The sequence below is a fragment of the Mastomys coucha genome, unplaced genomic scaffold, assembly GCF_008632895.1.
Source record: "Mastomys coucha isolate ucsf_1 unplaced genomic scaffold, UCSF_Mcou_1 pScaffold1, whole genome shotgun sequence".
Taxonomy (NCBI): domain Eukaryota; kingdom Metazoa; phylum Chordata; class Mammalia; order Rodentia; family Muridae; genus Mastomys; species Mastomys coucha.
Genome location: NW_022196891.1, coordinates 70,920,624 through 70,944,808, shown reverse-complemented (window position 1 = coordinate 70,944,808; position 24,185 = coordinate 70,920,624). Strand labels below are relative to the sequence as shown.

At 41.7% G+C, this 24,185-nt stretch overlaps 1 non-coding gene and 1 pseudogene across 1 annotated transcript; one reads left to right on the top strand and one right to left on the bottom strand.

Moving 5' to 3' along the window:
- Nucleotides 1-3,535: 3,535 nt before the first annotated feature.
- Nucleotides 3,536-3,609, bottom strand: Trnar-ucu. Its single transcript has one exon. It is a non-coding gene; the product is annotated as a tRNA-Arg (tRNA).
- Nucleotides 3,610-9,345: 5,736 nt separating this feature from the next.
- LOC116103809 lies at nucleotides 9,346-9,735 on the top strand (annotated as a pseudogene).
- The last annotated feature ends 14,450 nt before the right edge of the window (nucleotides 9,736-24,185 follow it).

The window sequence follows — 24,185 nt, the reverse complement described above, 5'->3', positions numbered from 1 at the left end:
CACAAAGTGAGTATTTGATAAATACTGCAAGGAAAATAAATTAATGCATAAAGATATTGCCCATGTTCCTGCTCCCTGGGAGCTAAGAGGAATCACTTTTTGTTTCCATCTTCATAATTCACAGCCAGTATAAATCAGCATTAATTCTTTCAAATATATCCATCAACTGTCCAACTTATTTCAGGCACTGAGAATACAGTAATAAATAAGACAGATCTAGCCACATACTTTGTAATTAATAATCAGCTCCAGCAACTCTAAAACATTTGAGCCCCAAAGTGTACTGACTTTATAAAAAAATCTGAAGTGGAAACTTCTACTTTCTTTGGAAAGTCGGTTATGTCAAATGATGTTCTGCTGGGGCACACAGGTGAAAGGGTGTTTTGCTGGAGTGGACAGGGGAAGAATGTTTTCCTAAAGCAGACACAGGTGAAAGGATGTTTTAATATCGAAAACATGTGGAAGGACCGATGATGAAGGCGTATAAATATGACTCCACAGACAATGGGGAATAAGCATTGAACACTGATTTGGTTTGCTCTGCCTCTCTGTTCTTTACTAATGACACACATGTATTATTGCCTGGCCCTACATAGTGTTGTTGATCTCACTAGTTGTAATGCTACCATTGAGAGAAACTTTCCAAAGAACTGTTCATGAGGTTCTTGAGACAGCTTGCACTTCTTCGGCCTCACCTCAGGCCGGTTGGTGAGCCTTTCTGTTTCTTCAGAATTGAACTACAGCTGCTGGTTTGCATGTGTGGTGCCTAGTGAGAGGACTGGTCTGCAGTTGCTGAATCATGGTTGGTGTTTGCTACAGGACTTACCTGCTGGCAAAGAAGATCGAGCTCACCCCCAAAGAACTATGGCTGAACAGGTCTACCTCCCTCACATAGGAATAACTTTTCTCTTCCCCTGTCTCTGGTGGGTAGTGGGCTAGATGAAAGGTCAAATGCTTACTAAAAGTTGCAAAAAAATATATGCCTACAAAAATCTGTTACCATTTTGTTTTGAGTATCTTTGAAATGCAATATTTTTAATATTCATAAATTGGGAACTATTCCTCATGTAATAAGAGGAAAATTGTTATCATATACAGTTGGATTTTTAACCAATATAGAAAAACTTAATACCCTCCAAGTTCTCAAAACATTACCCCTCAAGATGGACACATAAAGCCAAAAGCTAAATGGGGTTTAACTATGTGGAAACTTCTAGATCCTTTCGATGAAGTGGGTAGGATATGTCTCTCCCCAGCCAGCTGAGAAGAAAAGTCCTCTTATGTGAGGCACAAAAGGACCATTGTCTTCAGATGGAACCCCCAGCTAGGACCATCCTGTCAGTTCTCTTTCCTAGGAATTCCAAGTTAGCACCAGTGTTGTGTGACAGCATACACACTGGATCACTTGTCGGCCAGACACCTTTTCCACAAGGAAAAAGGTGGGGGTGACTTGTAAACAAACAGAGCCTTCACATTGTACAGTGACACACAATGGACTTTCTCACTAATTTTCCCATTTCTAGGAAAGATCACATAACCATTTCTATAAGTGAGCAAACTAAAGTTCAGAAGGTAGCTACATCTTATGGCAAGGATCTCTGATTCCAAGTTAGACATCAGCAAGGAAGGCTCAAGTGAGCCTTGGGGCACAGAACCTCACATTAGGAGAAGAGCTCACCATATCACATCATGACCCAGCATGAACAAACCACAAAGAAAAGCCTACTGTGTACACACATTTCCCTGCCTTCTTTCTTAGCCTGGGTCTTGATGGTTCCAGGGCATGCAGTCATTAATCATGTGAACTTTTTAAGACACAAGAAGCTGAACATGAGCCCAGGTCCTTGCTCTGACATTTGCCAGTGCACATAGAAACAATCTCCTTCTAATGTTTATTGTTACTAACCAGGGGTGTGAGATGAGGACCAGAAAAGCAAACGTGATATTGAGACTGTGGTTGGAAAATGTGACTCATCCCTTGCTTATGCTCTGTCCACTTCCTCAGACTCCTTCCACCACATGCTAATATTTTCTCACAGCTTTGAGTTCAAAGCCATTGAAAAGAATATGTCTATTTAACAACAAATAAAATGCTCCATGAAAGGATCTTTTTGGAGGGGGCTGGATTTCTGGTCTCAACTTTATAGACTCCATAGCCCTGATAAGTTGCATGTGTCTGGTATCCTCTAAGATAACTCAGAAAGGTAGAGTTTTGTTTGTTTTTGGTCTTTTTTTTTTCTGTTTATTTTTGGTCTTTTTTTTTTCTGTTTATTTTGGCTCTGACTACAAGAATCTTCAGACTCTTAAAAACTCATCTACTTTAAAAGAGGAGCAGAAGTTTCATCTTGCAAGTAAAGCACATTTCAAACGGGAAAGCACCTGCCTCTGCCCCGAGTATGATTCTGTGTTATCGATTCTCCAAGCCTAAACATGGTTTGGTTATGTCCCAATATGTGCCCTCCCTCTTCCTGCCCAAACTTCCTCAGAATGCAAGTGAATGGTTGTGTCCTCTGGTCTCCTTCCCAAAAAAAGGCCCCGTGGGAGAGATGCTGACTGTCTCCAGCAGGCAAGGGAAGGTGTCTTCTCAGATTTCTCAGGATCACCTGAGGTGGAGGTCAGTTCTCGCCAAGGGCAGGTTCATCCAGATGATCACATATAGCAGCAGCAATGTGCAAGGGAGGGAGCCGGGCCAGCCCCAAAGAGAAACTACAGGCCAGTGTGACCAGGCTCCCAAGCAGGTTGGATGTAGCCTGTCAGATGAGACCTGAGAAGGTGGCAGAAATTAATAAGGGTTGCGAGAGGGGTGAGAAAGCAGCTTGTTGGGCATTATAAACATGACATTCACATACATACAGGAGAAACATAACAAACTTCACCCCAAGAGCACTTCGAGGAGGCCTTTAACTTCCTGGGGATAAGCTCTGCCAGCTTGCTTCTGGTAATTGGTGTGTTGTTTTGTAGTTTACTGAGACAAAGAGCAGAACACGGTTGCATTTCACCTTACAGATGGATATGTGAGTGATGAGCCATAGCATCCAAAGTGCTAAGAATGCAAAAGAATAGCCGACAAAGACTGTGAGAAATTAGCCTCTGTATGAACCCCAGCTGTCCTCTGACCCCACTTTGATCAAGGTGGGGATTATCTTAGAGAACAACTGGCCATTTCCTCTTTGCATGTGGGTCAGTCTGCCCCTAGGTTTTCTCAGAGAGATAAAGGTAGGAACCAGAGAGGTTACAATAACCTGAGCTCAGGCATCTTAGTTATTTTGTGTCTATTATTCCATCACAAAGCAAAAGTGTATCAGTTAAGAAGAAACATGTAGCAAATATCCACGTATCCACCAGAAAAATCAAAATCAGCCAGGGAGGAAGAGAGAAAAAAAATAAAGATGGAGGGAAGCAAAGGAGAGAGAACATTCAGAATTCCTGAGGAAAGAGCTTCTCTTTCTCTTCTCGGAACCTCTAGGGATGAATAAATATAATTACCAACCTAGCATGACAGCATTCAAAACAAAAGAGGCACATGCCAGGCGACCATCTCTGCCGGGACTCGAACCCGGAACCTCTGGATTAGAAGTCCAGCGCGCTCGTCCATTGCGCCACAGAGACCTCACCACACACACAGCATCAGCACCAGAACTGAAAAAGCACATACCTTCTGCATCACCGAGCCATCTCAGCATCCTGCTCTCTGAGCGGTGGGGGGGACAGGGACAGCTGGAAAATCTGGAGTGGAGATCCACCAGCCGGCTCCATCAAAGGTTTTTGCAATCTTGTGAGTCTTAGGTTCCTCAGAGGATTGGAAGAATGTGACAGTAGTCATTTCCAAGTCCCAGGATCCCTGAAAGAGCTGGACAGAGCAGGAGCCTTTGCTCTCTATTGCTCTCTGTCCCTAAGGGAGGATAACGGGGAAAGTCTCTCTATTCTTATGCTAATGAAGCAGAGTACACCCAGCCTGCCTGAGAAGGCAGAAGCCATCTCTACTTCCACCCCCATTTCCTCACTGTGGTTTCATCCTGGTCCAGATAGTCTCAGGCAAAAGGCTGGGGAAAGCTGAGGGATTCAGGAAAACCCCTGATTCCAGAAACAAAGAATCTGCTGCTATACAAAAACACAAAAAGCAAAACCTACAATGAGCAGCATTAGAGAAAGTCAGGGGAGCCAGGCAGGAGACTGGTTCCTTCTTTGCCCTCAGCTTTAAGAACTGTATCTATGAAACCCAGCGAGGAGGTTCAGGAGTCTGATACAATGCTAAGTCAGTACCCTCGTTAGGACCGAGGATGGAGTTAGAAAAGTATATGTATGTAAGAGTGTGCATCCTTACGTAGGTCTCTCTCTACCCTCTCCATGTGTGTGTGTGTGTGTGTGTGTGTGTGTGTGTGTCTGTGTGTGTCTGTGTGTATCTGTGTCTGTGTGTGTGTCTATGCGTGTATTTCTGTGTGTGTGTGTCTGTTTGTCCGTGATTCTGTCTCTGTGTCTGTGTGTCTGTCTCTGTGTCTGTGTCTCTGTGTCTTTGTGTGTGTCTGTGTCTCTGTGTCTGTGTATCTGTGTGTCTATGTGTGTGTGTGTGTGACTGTATCTGTGTGTATGTGTCTCTGTGTGTCTATGTGTGTGTTTCTGTGTCTGTGTGTCTATGTGTGTGTTTCTGTGTCTGTGTGTTTCTGTGTTTATGTCTGTGTGTCTGTGTCTATTTGTCCATGACTCTGTCTCTGTGTCTGTGTGTCTGTCTCTGTGTCTGTGTCTCTGTGTGTCTTTGTGTGTGTCTGTGTCTCTGTGTCCGCGTGTTTCTATGTCTGTGTGGCTATGTGTGTGTGTGTGTGTCTGTATGTGTCTCTGTGTGTCTGTGTGTCTGTATCTGTATGTATGTGTCTCTGTGTGTCTGTATGTGTCTCTGTGTGTCTCTGTGTGTGTTTGTGTGTCTGTATCTGTGTGTATGTGTCTGTGTGTCTGTGTGTGTGTGTATGTGTCTGTGTCTGTGTGTCTGTGTCTGTGTGTCTGTATGTCAGTATCTGTATGTATGTGTCTCTGTATGTCTGTGTATGTGTTTCTGTGTCTGTGTCTGTGTGTCTGTGTGTCTGTGTGTCTGTGCATGCACAAATAGGGAAGGGCCAGGTATGAAAGTGGCAGTTCTCTAATGAAATACAGTGGCCTTCACAGAGCCCTCTCTGGCTACATTAATCCCTTCCTCATACCTTCTCTGGATCCAAGTCTTTCCAGTCTTTTCTTCCTAATTTAAGCAGAGAGGATTTCTCAGCTGCCTGAGCTTGTTTGATGCATCCTTGTATAATTAAATTGACCAACCCTGGGTAACCATATGTAAAGACCCAGCTCAGATCCAAGAAAATGTTTCTTATTTTAAAAAGCCTCCTGGAGAAGACAATTCCATCACCAGTGCTATTTATAATTCCTACTGGGCCAGTTCTTTTGAATGTCTAATCCAAGTCCTTTCTACATCATCTTCTGTTTATTTCCTCATATCCGGTTTTCAGGCACATTGATTAGCTTCGGACTCCCAGTGGCAATGCATTATTGACTGGAGACTTGACTCCATATTCATCATCCCACTTAACACTCAAAAAGTTACACTAAAATCGGAGCCCACTTAGAGCCTTCTGTTCCCCTGTACTGTGTGTTTCCATAACCCTAGCTCTGAGCACTGCCTGCACACTCCAAACACACCCATAGGGAACTCCAACCTGTGAGACCAGAGGATAAAGTTAAAGGATGCCCAGTTTAGGAGAACTCCAAAGGCCCCCTAATGATAACCTGCCTTGGTCTCACTGTTCAAGCCCATCTCTGTAGCCTAAGAGTGAACTGGAAGAGAACACAGCCAGGACACTCAGCTGGGTATCAGGTTAAACAGGTAACCCTTCCTCTACCTAGAAGTAGCAGTTCCACCAGCCACACCTGTCGCCCCTGTAGCACCTGGAGACAGACCCTGGAGAGAAGCAAGAATAGGTCTTTCTTCCCATAGGATCCTAGATAGTTTCAAGGTTCTGGTTCATGGAGCTGGATATAGCCAGAGAGTATTTACTCTGAGTAGCTGTCCAGGGGAAGGAACAGTTAAAAAAAAAGCCCATGTATCTGTAAAGGGGAAGCCTAAACTTAGAGGCCAGTGCCAGCCACTCAGATGAAAAGGTGAGGCAGGGCAGCTCTCGGGGTGCTGCCAGTCTCAGTGTAACACACAGACACATGAACACACAGACAGATAAGCAGACAGACACACACACACACACACATGCACACACACACAATGTACCTACAACAGTTTGTCATGCCCCAATTTTAGCCAATCCTTTGCGGATGCCTTCGATTACATGTTCCCTAAACCCAGTGGTCCACCTCCATCCAACCTTATTTACTGCCTGCAATGTTCTCCCCTAGTTCTGAGGATGCAGAGGAAGGATTCTGCTGGCAAATCCCAAAGGAGAAATGACTCTGAAAGATGTACAGGAGGGAAAGAGGAAGCAAGCCATTACCCATCAAATAAGGCACTGAGTCTCGAAGTCCAAATGAAGAAGAACATAACCCTAGGAGTACAGAGATCCAGGTTCAGTAGCTGACTGTGATGTTTAGTGCTGCTGAAAAAATCAGCTAGTATCTCACAAGGCCACAACTCATGCTTTTGGTAAAGAGTAACTGAGGTCTCAGACTACTGATCCTTCTGCAATTCTGCACATCACCTGGGTCAGTCTGTTCTCTTTGCAGACTTCCCTTCAGCATACCCATGCTGCCTGATAGATCTCATTTCAGGAAAAGTAGGCACCTGTGGCCCATATGTCTTTGTAGCACCCCTTGTCTGCATCAACACAAACGTTCTGGACTTGGGTTTTTTTTTTTTTTTTTGACATCTCTAATTTTGCCTTATCATCCGTATATCAACGTAGCTTGGCAGTGTTAGTAATGCCTCATAACTAGGTTTCAGTTTTAAAATAAGAAGAGTCAAATAAAGCTGTGACTTTACAGAGAGCAGAAAGATGAGGTTAAGCCACTCAAAAACGATAGACTACAGTACATATATTCTCTTCTATCAAACCAAATACATATCATCCGTGTTTATGTAAACCCTTAAGAAGATAAGTGCATTCCCTTTCCAATTAAAATAAAACTGTACTGATTTAATTCTCCAAAGATCTGTGACTCAAACATTACTCATGCTTCTAATTAGGTGCCTCTCTGTGACCCTACAGACAAACAGGGGATGCTCATACGTTATTTCATTCATAAAGTGTTGCTTGGATACACAGAATAAATGCCAAAAAAAAAAAAAGTAAATCTCACATCCCACTGCAATCATACAGCTTTGCTAAAGGTGCCTGTCTTAACTGGTCCATGGTTTATAGGCTAAGGGTAGACCTGCTACCTGCTAGTGGTATGAGGCAGTGGAGTAGCTATCTGGTTAGCAGAACCCTTGGCTGCTGCTATAATTTCATCTCAGTTGCTATAACTACCCCATGCTATACTGTTCACTCTATTGTGGGAGCTCCCTATAGAAGTGGCTTCTGCCTGCCATCTTCTCATGCCCCTAACCACTGGCAGCCCCTTTGTACTATCTCCAAACAAAACAAAACAAAACAAAAAACAAAAACCAAACCAGGAAAGACATCTCACAGCATTAGGCCACTGGTATGAGACCTGCCCTGTAGAACTCAAAACACACAGATGTTTCAGTTTGTAACTCCCAGATACTTAAAAAAGAAAGACTGGCATAGGCAGACCTGTAGAACACCCCCTTCTTTTCCATACATTTCACCCTTGTAGAATTGTCGCATACCAACCTGTCTATTCCTCTTAGGCATCTCTAATGCGTTACAGTGAAGTACCTGTGTCCCCAGGCTTACTTTGCCGATGAACTTGGCTACCAATGTCACTTGTGCCTTCTCCATCCTACCTATTTTTATCCTCCAGGATTAAATACAAAATGCAAGTAAGAATTAAATTGGGAATCAAACCACAGAAAGAAAAATGCAGAGCAAAAGTCCTCCTTTAGTTCCTGTGTCCAGCTTTCAGAAAGCTACTCTAGTCCGAACTCTGCCCAACTGACTTGCAGAGGAGACATGTTTAGACCTTCTTCAGTGTGGCCCAAGAATCTTATCTATCTTGAAACTCTACTGGCTCTCATGAGCCACTGAAACTTGGAATGGAATGTGTACAGCATAGCATGTTCCCTAAATGTGGCTGAGGAAGCTGGATGGAGACACTTCCTCTCTTGGGAGTCTTTCCCCGACTCTGTCAGCCTTTCCCCCAGGAAACCATCTGAAGACCATTCTAGATTCTATCCCTAAGCATATAAAGTTTGAGGAAACTGCCCATTCTTTAAAATTAGAAGGATGATGGCTGTCAAATCCACCAGCTTTTTCTGGAAATTTAGAAGGAAACATTCTGCTTCAACGAGATCCCCCAAGAGCTTAGCTAATTCCAGGTGCTTAGTCTCCAGTTCAACCTCTTTTATACAGTAGCTGGTCATTAAGGCAAGTACTTTTTAAAAGCACAGCCTCACTAGCTCTAAAGTCTATCCCTAAAAATATCTGCTCTTGAACTGAAGATAAAGACACAGGCCAGCATTCTACTGAAGTAACCAACTCATTCCCACAGTCTCAGGTTCTTTTTTTTTTTTTTTTTTTTTTTTTTAGAGCATAAAAGCCCAACATTCAAGTCCCTTCTTAGCACCTGCCTAACGACTCTAAGAGATGGTATTAATGGTAGTAATATCATTACATACCAATACATTAATAATTATTCTGAATGATTTGTCCTCTTTTGACATCACAGCTGTCCTAGTTTCTGAGAATACTGTCATAGCCCTTCTACAAAAAAAAAAAAATGTATACTAACAAAAGAAACAGTTAATGTGTGATATTAGCCCATAAATTGGTAGCATTACAGGTAGCCATGTCAGTGCCCCAACTTTTATCCACTCTGAAAGCTTCCACAGAAGGAGTCTGGGGAGGCATTTGGTCTGGCTACATGCTATTTTGCTCTGGAATAGGACAATAGTACAGCAAAGATCTACAAAGGGCTCCAGGTGAAATAAATATGTGTAGTGTTTCCAAGTCAGAAGGGATAGCCTTGGGTAAATGATCTTGAGGTTGCCACTTCTTTAGTGGCTGACTCCCTTCCCAATCATCTTAAGTTAAAACATGGGAAGCAGATGACTGGATGAATGCAACCTCTTACACAAAAAATTTTAGTCCTTTGCATGCTGGCCTCTGCTTCTAGGGTATTGGATTCCTTCAACCTGGACTCATTTTATCAACGGACCTCTCCTGAATCCCCAAGATAGTTTTTACATGAAGAATATGGGGAATGGCCCTTTTCCCTGGCTGGCAGTGCAGAGGCCACAGGATGGCTGGAGTTACTGTAAAAGATGTTAACCAGCTGGAGTTTGTCAGAGCTCTGGCAGCCTTCCTCAAAGAGTTTGGGAAGCTGAAAGTCCCCGAATGGGTGGATGCAGTCAAGCTGGCCAAACATAAAGAGCTTGCACCATACGATGAGAACTGGTTCTACACACGAGCTGCTTCCACAGCACAGCACCTGTACCATGACTAAGATCTATTCAGGCCCTGCCAGTTCAGCAGAGGCTGTAAGAGTATGGCCCATCAGGTCCTCCAAGCCCTGGAGGGGCTGAAAATGGTGGAAAAGGACCAAGATGGGGGCCACAAGCTAACACCTCAGGGACAGAGAGCTATGGACAGGATGACTGGACAGGTGGCAGCTGCCAAAAGGAAGCATTAGAACAAAGGATGCTGGGCTCAATAAATTGCTTCATAACAAAAAAAGAAAGAAGGAAAGAAAGAAAGAAAGAAAGAGAAAAAGAAAGAAAGAAAGAAAGGAGAGAGAGAGAAAGAGAGAGAGAGAGAGAGAGAGAAAGAAAGAAAGAAAGAAAGAAAGAAAGAAAGGATTGGGGAATGAGAGAGTGAAGAACAAATGCACACAGTCTTAACTGATGAACCAGGAAAACAGAAGATGTAGAAGGACTTTCCCCTGGAATCACACAGGACACAAAAACAGAGAAGATAATCAAGTCTCTTTCCACCTTATGTATCAGCTTAAGTTTTGCCATGTGTTCTTATTACTTCTAGAAATTTTAGGAAAATCACTTCCTTTGAGGATTAAATTGAAAATGCTGAGTGGGTGAATATTTGTTCTTTGTTTGCTATATCTCTGTGGTCTATAATATTTGACCCCCTCTCTCCATGTATGATCCTACAGATTGGTAAACTCGGGCCCACAGAAATTACTCACTTATCTGATACTAGAAATATAGAGTAACTGTTACAGCAGAATTGGGAAACTACAGACTCAGGCCAGTGGGCATCCCAGGTCTGTCGCTTCCTGGGTGACGATGGGTTTCTTTGTCTACCTAAATAGCCTTCTCTGACACTCAAGTCACTTGCTTCATCTTAAAAAGCCACACAACTAATAATGCCCGCCCTATAAGATCATTATAAAGGAAAGAAAAAACAGTAAAATTCCTAGCAGACTGGTGCCTGGAAAGTCTGGTTTCTGCAATAAGAAGGTTTCTACGAGATAGTGTGTGCGGTCCACTGTCTCATCCCTCCTCAATTGACTCTAAGCCAGCTACAGATAAAGCGTCCTCGATAGAGTTACTAATGGCTTCCTAATTGACAAATTCAATAGTCTCCCTTCACCTTCTTGTAGCATTTCACACTTGTGACCACAGCTTCATTCTTAAAAATATCCCTCTGGCATCAGTGACATAAACTCTCTTTATTGGTGTCTCATTTCTCAGTCCTTTCTTTTCACTCTCCTTCACCAGCCCCTCCTCTTTCCCCTTAACTGTTGCTTTTCCAAAGAGCAGTGTTGTCAGATTGCAAGTCAGAATGTTAGTAGCATTATATATATATATATATAATTTATATATATATATTATATTAAAGAGAAAAAGAAATAACAGCGTAAGAGAGGCCATGCCAGGATAAGTAAAAGAAACTTGTAGAAACCATCAAAAATGGTCGAATGAAATGGTTTGTTTCATGTATAGATACTGCAATCACTTTTTTATCACTGTAATAAAATATCTGAGACAGTTAACTTAAAAATGGAGAAAAGGTTTATATAGGGTCACACTCTTAGATGCTCTGGTCTAAGATCATATGACTCTGTTACCCCAGCTTCTGACTGGGATGCTGGATTTACTGGTGAGGAACACATTGCAAAGCAAAGTTGCTAACATGATGAGTCAAGAGGCAAAATGGGAAAGCGGGAGAAACTGGCATTCGGGTTCACTCTCTCCTTCAGGCACTGCCCACCCCCGCTGACCCAAAGGCTTCCCTACTAGGCATCACCTCCTACAGCAGTGGTTCTCAAAATTTAACTTTTCTAATGCCTTTAACATAATTCCTCGTGTCATGCTGACCCTCAAACATAAAATTATTGTGCCACTACTTCATAAATGTCATTTTGCTACTGTTAAGAATCATCACATTAATATCTAATACACAGAATATCTGATATCTACAGGATATGTGATACGCAACCCCCAGCGGAGTCACAACCCACAGGTTGACAACCACTGTTCTAATGGTTTGCTGTCTTCTAGTCCCAGAGGACCAAACCTTCAGCACCTGTTTCTCTGGGCACATCTTATATTTGAGTTTCATGCTTGTCCTAGGGCATAATAAAAATCAGTTGACATTCAAGCGGCATGCGTATTTGGGGTGTAATACAAATGATAACCAAAAATTACTCCTTTAAAGTGCCTTGGTTCCCCTCTTTGATGGTTTCTCTCTGGATGACCTCAAATAGCACAACAGCACAACTATTGACTAAGAACTAGAAACCTCTCCATCGATCTGAAAGCCAGACAGCTCCCATGAAATTCAGCCTGGTGAACACAGGCTGCCTTTGACTCATACATACCTCAACTCTGAAATATGTAAACCTGAACTCTATGAATATGCTCCTCACAATCCATTTAGTTAATGGGGGCATCATTTCATTCATTAATTACCACCTAATAATTTATTTATTTGTTGTACAAATCCATAAATAATTTCTGACTACCAAGAAATGTGCTGGATTTTGAAGACAGAAGGATAATGGTGATATCCCATGTAGTTTTTTAAATTAAAATTATTCTCATAGAATTTTGATATTGTTTCCCTGGCCCTGAACTCCTAGATCCTCCTCACATAATTACCTACCCTTACCCATTTTCCTTCTCTCTCTCTTCCAAAGGGAGGGGGGAACCACAAAACTAAAATTTAAACAGGCAAACAAAAAGCTTTTGAAGACTTGGAAACAGAAATTTAACCAGAATCATAAAAACGTTGTCTAACTCTACAGCTACATCCAACGATCTACAGAACCAAAATGGGCCACGTAATCATCAAGTCTGATGAGTCTGTGGGTTTTCTAGAGCTGCAGATGTAAGCTGATATTTAAAAATGAGGACAGTTTTTAACCAGCACACAAAAAAGAAGTTTTGAAAACGTGTGTATGTGTGTGTGTGTGTTTGTGTGTTTGTGTGTGTGTGTACCTGTGCCTGAGTGTGTGCATATGTATATGTGTGAGCGTGTGTACATGTTTGTGTGTGTTTACCTGTTTCTGAGGGTATGCATGGATGTGTATGATCATGTGCATGTTCCTCTGTCTTCTGTGTGTGTGTGTGTGTGTGTGTGTGTGTGTGTGTGTGAGAGAGAGAGAGAGAGAGAGAGAGAGAGAGAGAGAACGCTCGCTCCTTGGGTGCAAGCTAAGGGGGAAGGGCACTCTGCTATGACAGCAATAGCAAAGTTACAATCCAGTACCATCTGTACAAGAAACTACAACAAATGAGATACTTGCAAAGTCCAGAGACAGGAAGTGACAGTGGTTGGCTGCAAAACACCAGGTGATGAGGTTCCTCCAGCATCATGTTTCAAGATTCACATCTCTCAGCAGATGCAGGGACAGTAAAGGGTTTTCAGTACTGGAGAGCCGTGATAAAGTCTACATTTCAGATATTTGGCTGCTGAGCAGGGATCATATCCAGAGGGCACAGTCATGGTGTTCCTGTAGTAATCAGGGTAAGTTATAATGGAGAGTTCAACCTTATTAGTAGTGCGGCTGCAGGCTAACTGTGATTTGTCTTGAAGGTAAACTTAGTGCATCTTACTTCATAACTGCCTAGAGAAGAGCTAATGGTGAACTGATTTTTGCTCATTCTTTCAATTCCCTCCTCTTTGAACTACGTAATATTAAAGTACTCAAGACTCAATAATGGAGAAAGAGTAAAAAATAAAAGGTTTCAGTTCCATCCTAGCATGTCTTGGTATACGGTGATATTTCCCTTCTAACATGCCCTTCTCCTCTCCCCACCCTACATCTGCCTGCAAAACTGCTCACCGTCCTTGACTCAGCTGAGTCACCTCACTTTCTGTAATATCTTCTCTGACACCCACCACAGCCCAAAGCAGATTGGATCACACCCATCTTCACACCATCCCTGCACCCTGGGCATATGGCTATTGGCACCCCGAGTGCAATGTATTGCAATTAATTTGTACATGTCTTTCTCCCACCAGATGATGAGCAACCAGAGTTCTTTCTACCCTTGATAGTCTCACCAGTGCCTAGCGCATGGTGTTGCTCAATATATGTTTACGAAGGGGGAGAAGTAGGAACAGACCAACGGGTGGAGTGGTTATCGGTCCCTTGTAGACAATTCCTCAGTTATCCATTTTTTTTTTAAATAATGGAAGTATTATATGGAAACTCTTGAAATGAGACCTGAGAACTCTATATGCATATAATTAAGAAAATTATACTAAGTGCTATGGAGTGAATCTTTGTGTCTTCACCCAAAATCATATGCTGATGGCCCAATATATGTGTGTATCCTTATAGAAAGATACAGAAGAGCTCCTTGTTTTTCTCTTTGCCCTGGAAGGTACACCAAGAAGGTGGCCATACTCCTAAAAGGCAGAAGACCAGGCCCAAGCCAGTACTACAATTTCAGGCTTCCAGCTTCCAAGCCCATGAGAAACAAGTATCTAATGTTTTGGCCACTCAGTCTCTGGTGTTCTGCTACAGCAGCCTGAACCAAGACACGTCTTCCTTCCCAAAATATTACACCCCACAAAAAGCTTCTCCTGACTCCAGTATTTCTTTCCATGGTTCAGCATTTTTCAAGCCACTCAAATACCAGGGCAGAGAACCGTATCTCATTTCTTCTCCTATCTTGCTTCTCAAACCACTACCCAACATTCTGTCTCAGGGTCAAGGGCTGGGCTGTTTTAACTCATCCCCAGATTCTAGTAATCATCATTTAACTGAATTTGAATAAGTTTTCAAATTTAAAAAGGTTAGTCTTCCAGTATGCAAACACACAGTCACTGTGCAAATAGCAAGCATATAAACAATCGCTTTGTGCATTTCTTCTCACTCACACTAGCAAGTAGTATATTAAATATTAATTTTTCAAGTTTAAAATATGAAGCCGAATAGTAATACTAATCAAGTGCCTACTGTGTGTCAAGTACTAGTCTAAAAAGAATAACATACTGATGCTCACATCATACAATTCTTAAACATATTACAATAACTGTTTCCATTTTCTATATATATAAAAAAGTGAAATGCTAAGAGGGTTATGTACCTTGCTTGACATCACACAACCAGTAAGTAGCTTTCATGTACTTAAATACTCATCTATACATACATGAAATCTGCATATACATATATATTTAATATCCTTTTGCACAAAAGATAATAATTTTTTTTTTTTTTTTTTTTACATTTTAACCAAACAGGACATTTTGGGTACTTTTCTATAATGGTTCACATAAATTTGCCTCATTCTTGCTAACTGCTATGTGTTATTACAAAGAATGGCATTGGCTTATTTATTTTACCAATTCACTATTGATGGGTTTGGGGTTGTTTTCTATTTCTCACTGCTGGAAAATATGATGAGATGCACACCTTTGTACATGAATCATGGCACTCATGTGTGAATAAATCTATACACAATTTGTGGAAACAGCACCTCTGGTATTTCCATTTTTAATTTTGATGCATCCTGCCAAAATATCTCTCAGAAAGCTTTTCAGATTTACATGTTCACTCATAATATATGAAGGTGCCTATTTCCCTCAACACTTACCAACACTGTGTGTTATCCATCATTTTAATTTTTAAGAGTTTGATAGTGCTCTTCGTTGCTCCTTAACAGCCTGTGGTCCCTTTGGGGCTTCAACTGATATATTTCAAAGTCCAAATGCACTCGATCATCTTTTCAGATGATTATTGGACAATTGCCTTTTTTTTTTCTAGCAATTTCTATTTATAGCTTTTGCCCAATTTTCTATTGCTTGTTTGTCTCTTTATGTTTACATGCTGAATATTTTACTTATTGTCAAGTTGAACACTTTGGTGTATGACTTCAATCTTTTTCCCCACTCTGCAAATTACTTGTGAGCTTTGGTGACAGCATCTAAAAAGGCAAATCATGTCAGAAACACAGCTCGATCCTGTCAGTCCTTTCCTTTGGAGATTTTATAGTATTATGTCTTAAGAAGGGCTTCTCATTCTCCCAGAGCAAATGTATTTTTCCACAGTTTTAAAAAAAAATGAATGTATGCCAGGGGTGGTGGCACAATGCCTTTCTTCCCAGCAGTCTGGAGGCAGAGGCTGACAGATCTCTCAGGTTTAGGTCAGACAGCCTGATCTACAGAATGAGTTCCAGGGCAATCAGGGCCTCAAAGAGGAGCTCTCTCTCAGAAAACAACAAAAAATTATTTGATTTATTTTTATACAATTTGCCAACATATTCATTTGTTCTGCATAAGTAAAGAAAGTGGGTCTGCAGCCCACCCTAATGAACAGATAGCCATTTATTCTAATCACTAAACGTGTGTTCCATAAGGAAGACAACACTTATCTTCAAGAACTGAATTCTCATCTTAAGCTGGAGCTATGATGTGTCTTCTCTACGTTTTAATGATTATAATTTTTAAGTAGCTTAACCTTGTTTTCCCCTTTAATTTAATGTGTTCAGCACAATTGTTCTTGAATTTCTTTGGCATGGGAATTCTAGAATCTACCTGTCACGTTCCACAAAGCATCTTAACTGAGATTTAGTGTAGTACTGTACTGAATTTACAAACTAAGATTTAACACATCTTTACCGCCCTGAATGGAGGATTAATATGATTAATATTTAAATAATAATCCAGTCACATGACATCCTGCTGTAAAAAAATTATTTCAATCGATGTTGGGCTAAAGATGAAACCCTTTGAGGACTACAGAGACAGCTCAGTGGTATGGCACTTGCTTAACATGCGTGAGGCTCTGGGTTCATTCCCCAGCATGACATAAAAATAAAAGCCTCTATGGTGCCTGGCTCTCAAATCTCACCTTCGCCTCAAAGCCACCTCTTCAAATTGATTTTCCTATATTCTCATTCGCAAAAAAAAATTTTTCAAACAAACTAGTATGCATATTCTATCTTAAATAATTCTTCAGTCCCTGGGCTAAAAATAGAACACAATTAGAGAAAAAAAAAACAGATATAGCCTTTTTCCATATAACTCAGTCTGAAGCACCAACGTTTTGTATCTACACAAGATCTATTATTAACCCTTACCAAGGCAGGAATGAATATGGTTTCTTTACTAATTTGAGGTGGGAGAAGCAGGTCAATTTATGATTAAATACCTTATGGTAACGAACTGTAATTTCAGGATTCCTAGGAGACAGAACCCTGTATGGGACTTGAAACATCAAGAGACCTTGCTGTGTCCAAACTCAGCACGCCTCCAGGCTACATATATCTCTGATAGGTGAGGGGTATTATAGAAAGGGACGAAGAATGCTAAAGCGACTGAGTTATTAATAATATCATCCTAAGAGAATTTAAAGGGACTTTGCGTCACATAAATGTTCAAAACTCAGAGGATTTGAGGTAAGAACTCCTAGACACTAGTAATGTACTGCATTACAGCGGAGCCACCACACTGAGGGGGCAGAGGATCAGGAATAACCAGGGGTCAGGGCGGCCACATGAGGGTAGCAGAGAGCAGGCTACATTAGGAACACGTTGAAGTGAAGACATTAGAATTTCGAATCTAGACCCATGAAGTGCTTTATATTGGGACAACGAGTACAGGACAAGTCTCTGTGCAAGACAAACATGAAGAAATAGCCCTTTGGCCTCTGCTCCAAGGTGAGGGAGTCAGAGAGGGAAAGAGTGAGTGTTGCTCCATTCCATCCTAGCACTGATACGTGAATGTTCTCACATGATCATCTTCACAAGTGAAACTGTAAGACTGACAGTGATAGAGCCTAATTGACCAGCAAATGGAAAGTTCTGGTGACAAACAACAGCAGCACAACTTGTATTTTAGTCTTGGATAAAGTTTTATCCTCAAAGTCATGGTTTGTCCTGCTAAGTGTTGTCTTCTTGTCGGTTCTAGTCTCCTCAAGGCTGGGGCAAGGACACTCTGAGCTCTCTTGGAATGGAAGCAAATTCTATTATAGGTCTGTGTAACCTACAAAAACCTTCCCATGAGTTCGCATGGATTTATCAGGAGCACTTTAAATATAACCCCCCACTATCTCTGATTTTCCCACAGGAGCAGAAAAAAAAAAAAAAACCTGAAACTAGGAAGTCTGGTGGGAAACCTCAACTTGGTTTCAGCTGGCAAAGGGATACTAGTAGTAGCAAGTTCTTGAACTTTACGGAAGATCTAGAACATGATCTTGATACTGAGATGGACCCAAGCTGGCCATGCCTTAGGAGAGGGGAATGTTTTAAAGAAGTAAGGAAGAGCAAAACCTGTGCCAGAAAAACTGGAAGAGCATCCCACGTTTAACTCCGAATCATCAGCTGTGACCTTACTAACCTACAGTGGCCTACTGAACCTAGTTATCCAAGAGAAAGGGATTAAACAAGAGGTTCCAAAAGGATAAAGGAACTGACAGAAGGTTATGAATTGGGGCACTTCACCTGATGTATAAGAGGCTGTGGGGCAATTTAATAACAGTTTAAACCCTCTAGAGGAGCATTACATAGTGGTCAGAAAAAAGAGTGAGATGTCTTCTCTCGGGAAAGGTAGGGAACAGCTTCAAATGACAGGCAGGAGGTTGCTTTGGGACTAAGGCAAAGAGCAAAATCAAATGCTTCTTCTAAGGTGATCAATCTAGTCACCCAGTGCATACGAACACGTGGCAGCCATCGGTGTTACATGCAGCCTCTTCTACCGTTTTTGGCAGCACAACTCTAATCAAAATTGACACCATTTTTTTTTTTTTTATCCTTTGGCGCTTACACTTACTCTGAGAAAGAAGCTAGATGGTAAATAAACAGAAGAAAAAAGTTCCGTAAAATAATGAGTGAATGCAAGAAAATAAGACATCTCCAGCGAGGCGGTAGCTAAAGCTGAGAAGCAAATGCGAGAGGAGCAACTCAGCACAGAGCGAGGGAGAAGCACTCCAGTTGGGAAGAAGGGTTTGGGGTGGACATGAGCTTGGTGTCTGTTAGATACAAACAAACAACAACAACAACAACAAAAATGTCTGGAGGGCACAGCCATGATGAGGCTGCATAACGCCAGCGAGGAAGGCCTGGGCCACACTGCGCAGTTTCTACAAGATCTGCAATCAGTGGAGAGGAATCACTGGGAAACTCAATTGTCGAAAGGCAGTGGTGTTTCTAACTGTGAAATGTTCACACAACTGTTTTCATGAGCTATTTACACGGTTTCCCTGGGAATCAATGAACTTTGTCAGGGGATGCAGCCTGTACTGAGTAGTTTCTCTGGGTTGTCTGGGCCTAGGAATCACCCACGAGCAGTTGACACTAGCAATAGGAATTTTGATTATTAACTCATGGAACCAGTGGACCCCGGGCATCCGTACTATCTGAGTAAGTACTTTCAAGCCAGTCTTTTTTGATGAAGCAATGGAAGATTTGCTAGAATGACCAGAGATTTTCAAGACACTTAGGATTCCTGGGGCTAAAGAGATGACTTGGCAGATAAGTGCCCACCACGGTATCATATGGACTGCACTTTCCATCCCTAGCACCCAGGTATATGCCAGGTGGATGATGCCCTCGCCAGCCCCAGTATGGGAGAGGAAGAGATGGAATTCCTGGAACAAGTTGAGGCTAGACTAGTCAAACTGGTGAGCTGTAGGTTCTAGTAAGAGATCGTGCCTCGATATAAATGGTGGAGAATAACTGAAAAAGAAACCCAGCGTCAACCTCTGGACTCCATGTGTATGTGAGTCTATATACACACACATACCCTGCTACTTGTCATACAATTTATACAAAACTGCCAAATTGATTGAGTCTATAAAAGGGGAGCAGTACTGTTTATGTGCCATAAGGATGTACATAAAGAATCCATAATGTAGAATATGCAAAATGCCAGGCACTCAGTAGGCATTCTATGAGTGCTGAATCAATATGTGTGTGTGTGTGTGTGCGTGTGAATATGTTAGTTACACATGAATGAAAAACGTATGCATTTACTTCCTGCAGTGTTTGTTGCTGTTTTGAGCCTGTGGCATTCACTGCCATCACAGAGCGCTCATGATCTCAGAGAATGAAGGTGGTATCCAGGCCTAGGGAGCAACCTCTCTCCTCTGTCTCCTACTTGGGTTTTCAACAATCCTTTCATTCAATTGGTCCATCTATCACTGCCACTGTCCCTAAAACAGAAAATAAGTCACTCACTTTCTCCTGCCTCTCCAGCTTGCCCTTGACTTGACCTATGTTCTGGGTTACCGAGTACAGACTAGTTCTTCCAGGAACCAACGTAGTGGCCAAACTTCCCCGTTTTCACATCAAAGGTTCCATTCCATGACAAACTAGAACAGGCAGTCAGTCACAAGGCTAATCCTACTCCACAGAATATGAGTTGCTGTGGACCAACACACATGTGCAGAGAAGCCTTTTCTCCACCAGCATTGAGCCTAAGTCCTAGAGTGGTGTGCTGGTCATTTCTCTATTGTACCCATAGGATCCAAGACAAGACCACACTCAGTGGGTCTTACTTAGTGTCATGGCACTGGATTTGTGGTACCCAGGAGGTGGAGGTCAGGCTTTTGCAGCTCATATCCATCCATCCAGCACTGCCAGTATTATCGCTCTAAAATGCAAATCTGGCGCTGACATTTCTCTGCTTAAGCCCTTCAATGACTGCTTGTCTGCAGAATAAAGAACAATCTAGCATAAATTCCCTCACAGTCTAGCCACAACTTTGGAGTTGCCTGCATCACCATTTATGCATATGCCAGTCCCTCCTTCATCTCTCTCATTCCTTTGACACCTGGCCAATTCCTGTCTCAACGGGATTTTTTTTTTTTATTTTTTTATTTTGTAAGTTGAATTTCCATCTCTTCTCTGCTCCCTCTGTGTTTCATATATCCATTTTCCTACCCCAGCTTGTGAACGTGTGTTTGCAAGCCTGTCTTCTCTTCTGGACAATGAATCCCTCTAATGTGGTTTTTATGACTTCCACATCTTTCTGTTTTGCTTTTTACCAAAGGGTGACATTTCAGAACAGCATTTAAAAATTCACCCTCACTTAAGGATTTTAAAAAGTAGCCCATTTCTCTTAGAGTGGTCTTTGCTATCAGTTATTGCTGTTCTAAAACTGTAACTTACCCTTGACTTATATTATTCCTCACAGATAAATACAGTTCAAACCTGGAGTGGGGCATGGGAATGAGGTGAGGAAAATCGATGTACTGAGCATTTCATTTTTTAATTAAAAAAAAGATGGAGCTACCATTACCTGCCTATAAACCTGGAACCTGTGAAGTAGAGGCAGGAGAATCAGGAGTTTAAAGTCATTTACAGATGGGGGTGAGGGTGGTGCAGTTAGAGGCCAGTCTGGCCTGCTTGAGATGCAGTTTCAAAACTAAACAAACAAACAAACAAACAAACAACTGTGTATATAATTTCTTAGTAGGCTACCACAATATGCTTAACTGCTTGCAACCAGTGTTGTTCATCACATAGAACCTTCTCAACAGGCTATGAACACAAGAAGGAATGTTCAGAGAGTGGAGTTCAAAGTTCAGATCTGAAAAGAACACGCTATGTTCTCGCAGAGCCTTGGAATGTTTATTCACCAGGTGTGCTTATAAAGACCCTTGTTTTACTCTCTCTATATTTACAAATGCAAAAGACTGTAATTGTTTGGAAATGTCTTAGGACTTCTCTTTGGGAAGTCCCTAAAGAAGCCACCCATAAATCAGTCAATAAGCCACTGACTATTATTTTACAGCCAATTCTCAGTTCTTGTTGTGCTCAGAAGGAACCACCCATTCGTATACAAACTGTGGATCCTTAAAGATAGGTGTCCAAATTACATATGATGGATGTTTAAATGATGAGTGTTTTCCACAACTATAGCAATACAGAAGAAAATAACATGCAGATAGAGATGTAGCTCAGTGGTAGTGTGTCAGATTATCCAACTCAAGACTCTGGGTTAGAAAACCAGCAAAGACAGATAACATACATACATACAGACAGACAAATGATAGATAATTATAATACTTATGAAAGGTATTTTATACACATTTGTTCACATACATTACAATCAGCCACATCAGCTTCTAAATGGAATATCCATGTAACTTAATGCATACATACCTATATGAAAAAATGCCAATGAACTATGGTTATATGTATTATGTACTCATGTAGAAAATGTTTTATTGAGACCATGTTTCTACATTTGCATTTGGCTTAATTCACACTTAAGTAAAATTGTGATTCTTTTAGTTCTTACACTGGCAATAATGAGATTCATGAAATATCATTCCTGCCCTCAAAGAGTGCACAGTTAGAGAAGAAAATTACTGCAAAATCATTGCAACCCAGTGAGAGAACTGTAATAGTTGAGGTATACGTTGTATACAGTGGCATTGCCCAGAAAGACAAGGTTGCCCTCAGGTAGAAGGCTTTACCCAGGTGGTAGCACCTAATCAAAGTTTGGATGAATAAACACGATTTTCATCAGGCTTGATGAGATGGGCAATCCGGGTATAGAAAAACAATGTGTGCTAAGACACTGAGGCATGAAACAAGGAAGTATCTCAGGGAAATTACAAGCAGCTTGATATTGCTAGAACACAGAATCAAGGTGAGGAGTGTGGAAATATTTCACTGGAGAAGGCTACCGATCCCTATGTAACCGAAAATGTGCATTTTTGTGTGAAGATGATTATATATGTCTACTGTCTTTCCATAATACATCAATCAGCCTGTAGCTGGAGCAATGGTGACACACATATTTATTATATGATTTTGTTTTTGCTTGAATTTATCACAAAACAATTTCCCCAGTCTCTGCTCATATTTGTATATTTCCCTTCTGCTCTCTCACCTTTTACTCATTTCCCTCTGTAATGTAGTTATTCATATCCCTTCTCCCTTGCATTGTCTTCTCCTACATCAATCTGAGACCATCGACAGCCTCATAGGTCATCCTCTTGTCTAATGTCAGGCAACTCCGCTTCTCTGACATTAAAAACTAAGCCCACATGACCTTCAGATCCAAGCTCTGGGCAGCTTTTCTGGCTAAGTACAAAGTTAAGAATGTAGACTTTGAGGCTGGGATGTATCATTCCCCATCATTGTGCAAGCGGGCTTCTTCCGGCCCCAGTGTCCTCATCTGTAAGAGAGAGGTGATGGATGCTGCACAAGAGGCATGGGGATATTAAAATGTGTGATAAATATATTTAAAAAAGTCTGACCCTTAATAGTTCTTGCTAATTATAAATTCGAAGTGTTGAGCGATTGTCATGCTTAAGTCATACACGTACCCAGGGCGATTAAATTTGGTAGATATTTACCTTGACTTTATCTGCTTGCCTGGAAAGCTGTGGGAGGCAGTGCTGCCGAGTTACACAACTCCAATTAGAATGATGCCCCCTGGGGTTGTGCAATATGGCTACTCCAAGAAGGCGAAGGCGACGAGGCTTTTCTCTGCAGTTTGTTTCTTTCTATAGTCTGAATATTTTAACTTCATCAATAAATTACTTTAATGCCTCAAAGTGCCAATAGGGTCTGTGGGCAGGGACATGGGGGGATTTTGTAATTTGCTGCATCTCTAATTTGTACTGTTAGTTATTTTAAAAAATACAACCAAACCAGTAATGATATGGAGAATGTCAAGCCAGGGTGGATCAGTTAGGATTTTAGGAGAAGGTTGGTCAGAATTACTAGTTGGCGGAGAGGAGGTGAGCACACATCAAGCCTGGCTTGGATCCACTGATTACAATTATAATCATGTTACAACATGTTTTGCACCGGTAAGGAACTAATAAATTTAACTACATTAGGTAGCTTCTGGTGCCCACACGGGATACTGTGTATATAAAGCACTCAGCATGAAGGCTGGCAAAGGCTGGCTTCTTAGTTCATGGGACCTGTGACCGCGTTTTAATCTTGTGCAGGTTGCTTCCCTAGTTGTCAGCTCAAACCTGGTTAGAATGAAGATACTAGTTAAAACTGATAATTAAGTTGGGGCTGCCATTAGGACTGGTGGTTAGAATCCTTAATAGATTAAGGTTAGGATTAAAATTAGAATTCAATTAAGGTTAGAATTAAAATTCGTACTGAGGTTATTATTAAGGATGCTGTTAATTAAAACTGGATAATAGAAGCAAGGGGTGGCATTGCCAAGGATTGGTTTAGTTGGGTGGAAAATTGAAGAGGAAAGCAGTGGTGGTAACCTGCCCAGAGTCTACTAGGTCACAGAGAGGAGAAGGGTCAGAGTGTGAGGAGGGAGCCGATTGGGGTCTGAGTCCCATCTCGTGAGTCTTCCCAATGGGTGCTGCTGGTCTCCACCAGATAAATACACAAAACTTAGCCTCTACAAACTGAGTTCCTTCTCTCTCCCCTTAGAACAGAAGCTGCGTGGGGAAAGAATGCCCAGGGCCCACACAGCTGTGTCTAGCCCAGCATCGGTGCCAGTATCACATTCCACACCCCCAGATACCCAGGCTGTTGCTGAGTGGACAGGGGCATTCGGGAGGCCAAGCTTTCCCTCTCTTCACTCCCCTGCTTGGCTCCCCACAGATCTCCCTGTAGCTGCCATCCCTGTAATCCCACAGACAACCCACCTCAGATCTCGTGCAAAGTCTCTGGGAAAGGCAAATTGTATGTCACCGCATTTTCGAGTGCCGAGTAACCATAGAGATCACAATCCAACATA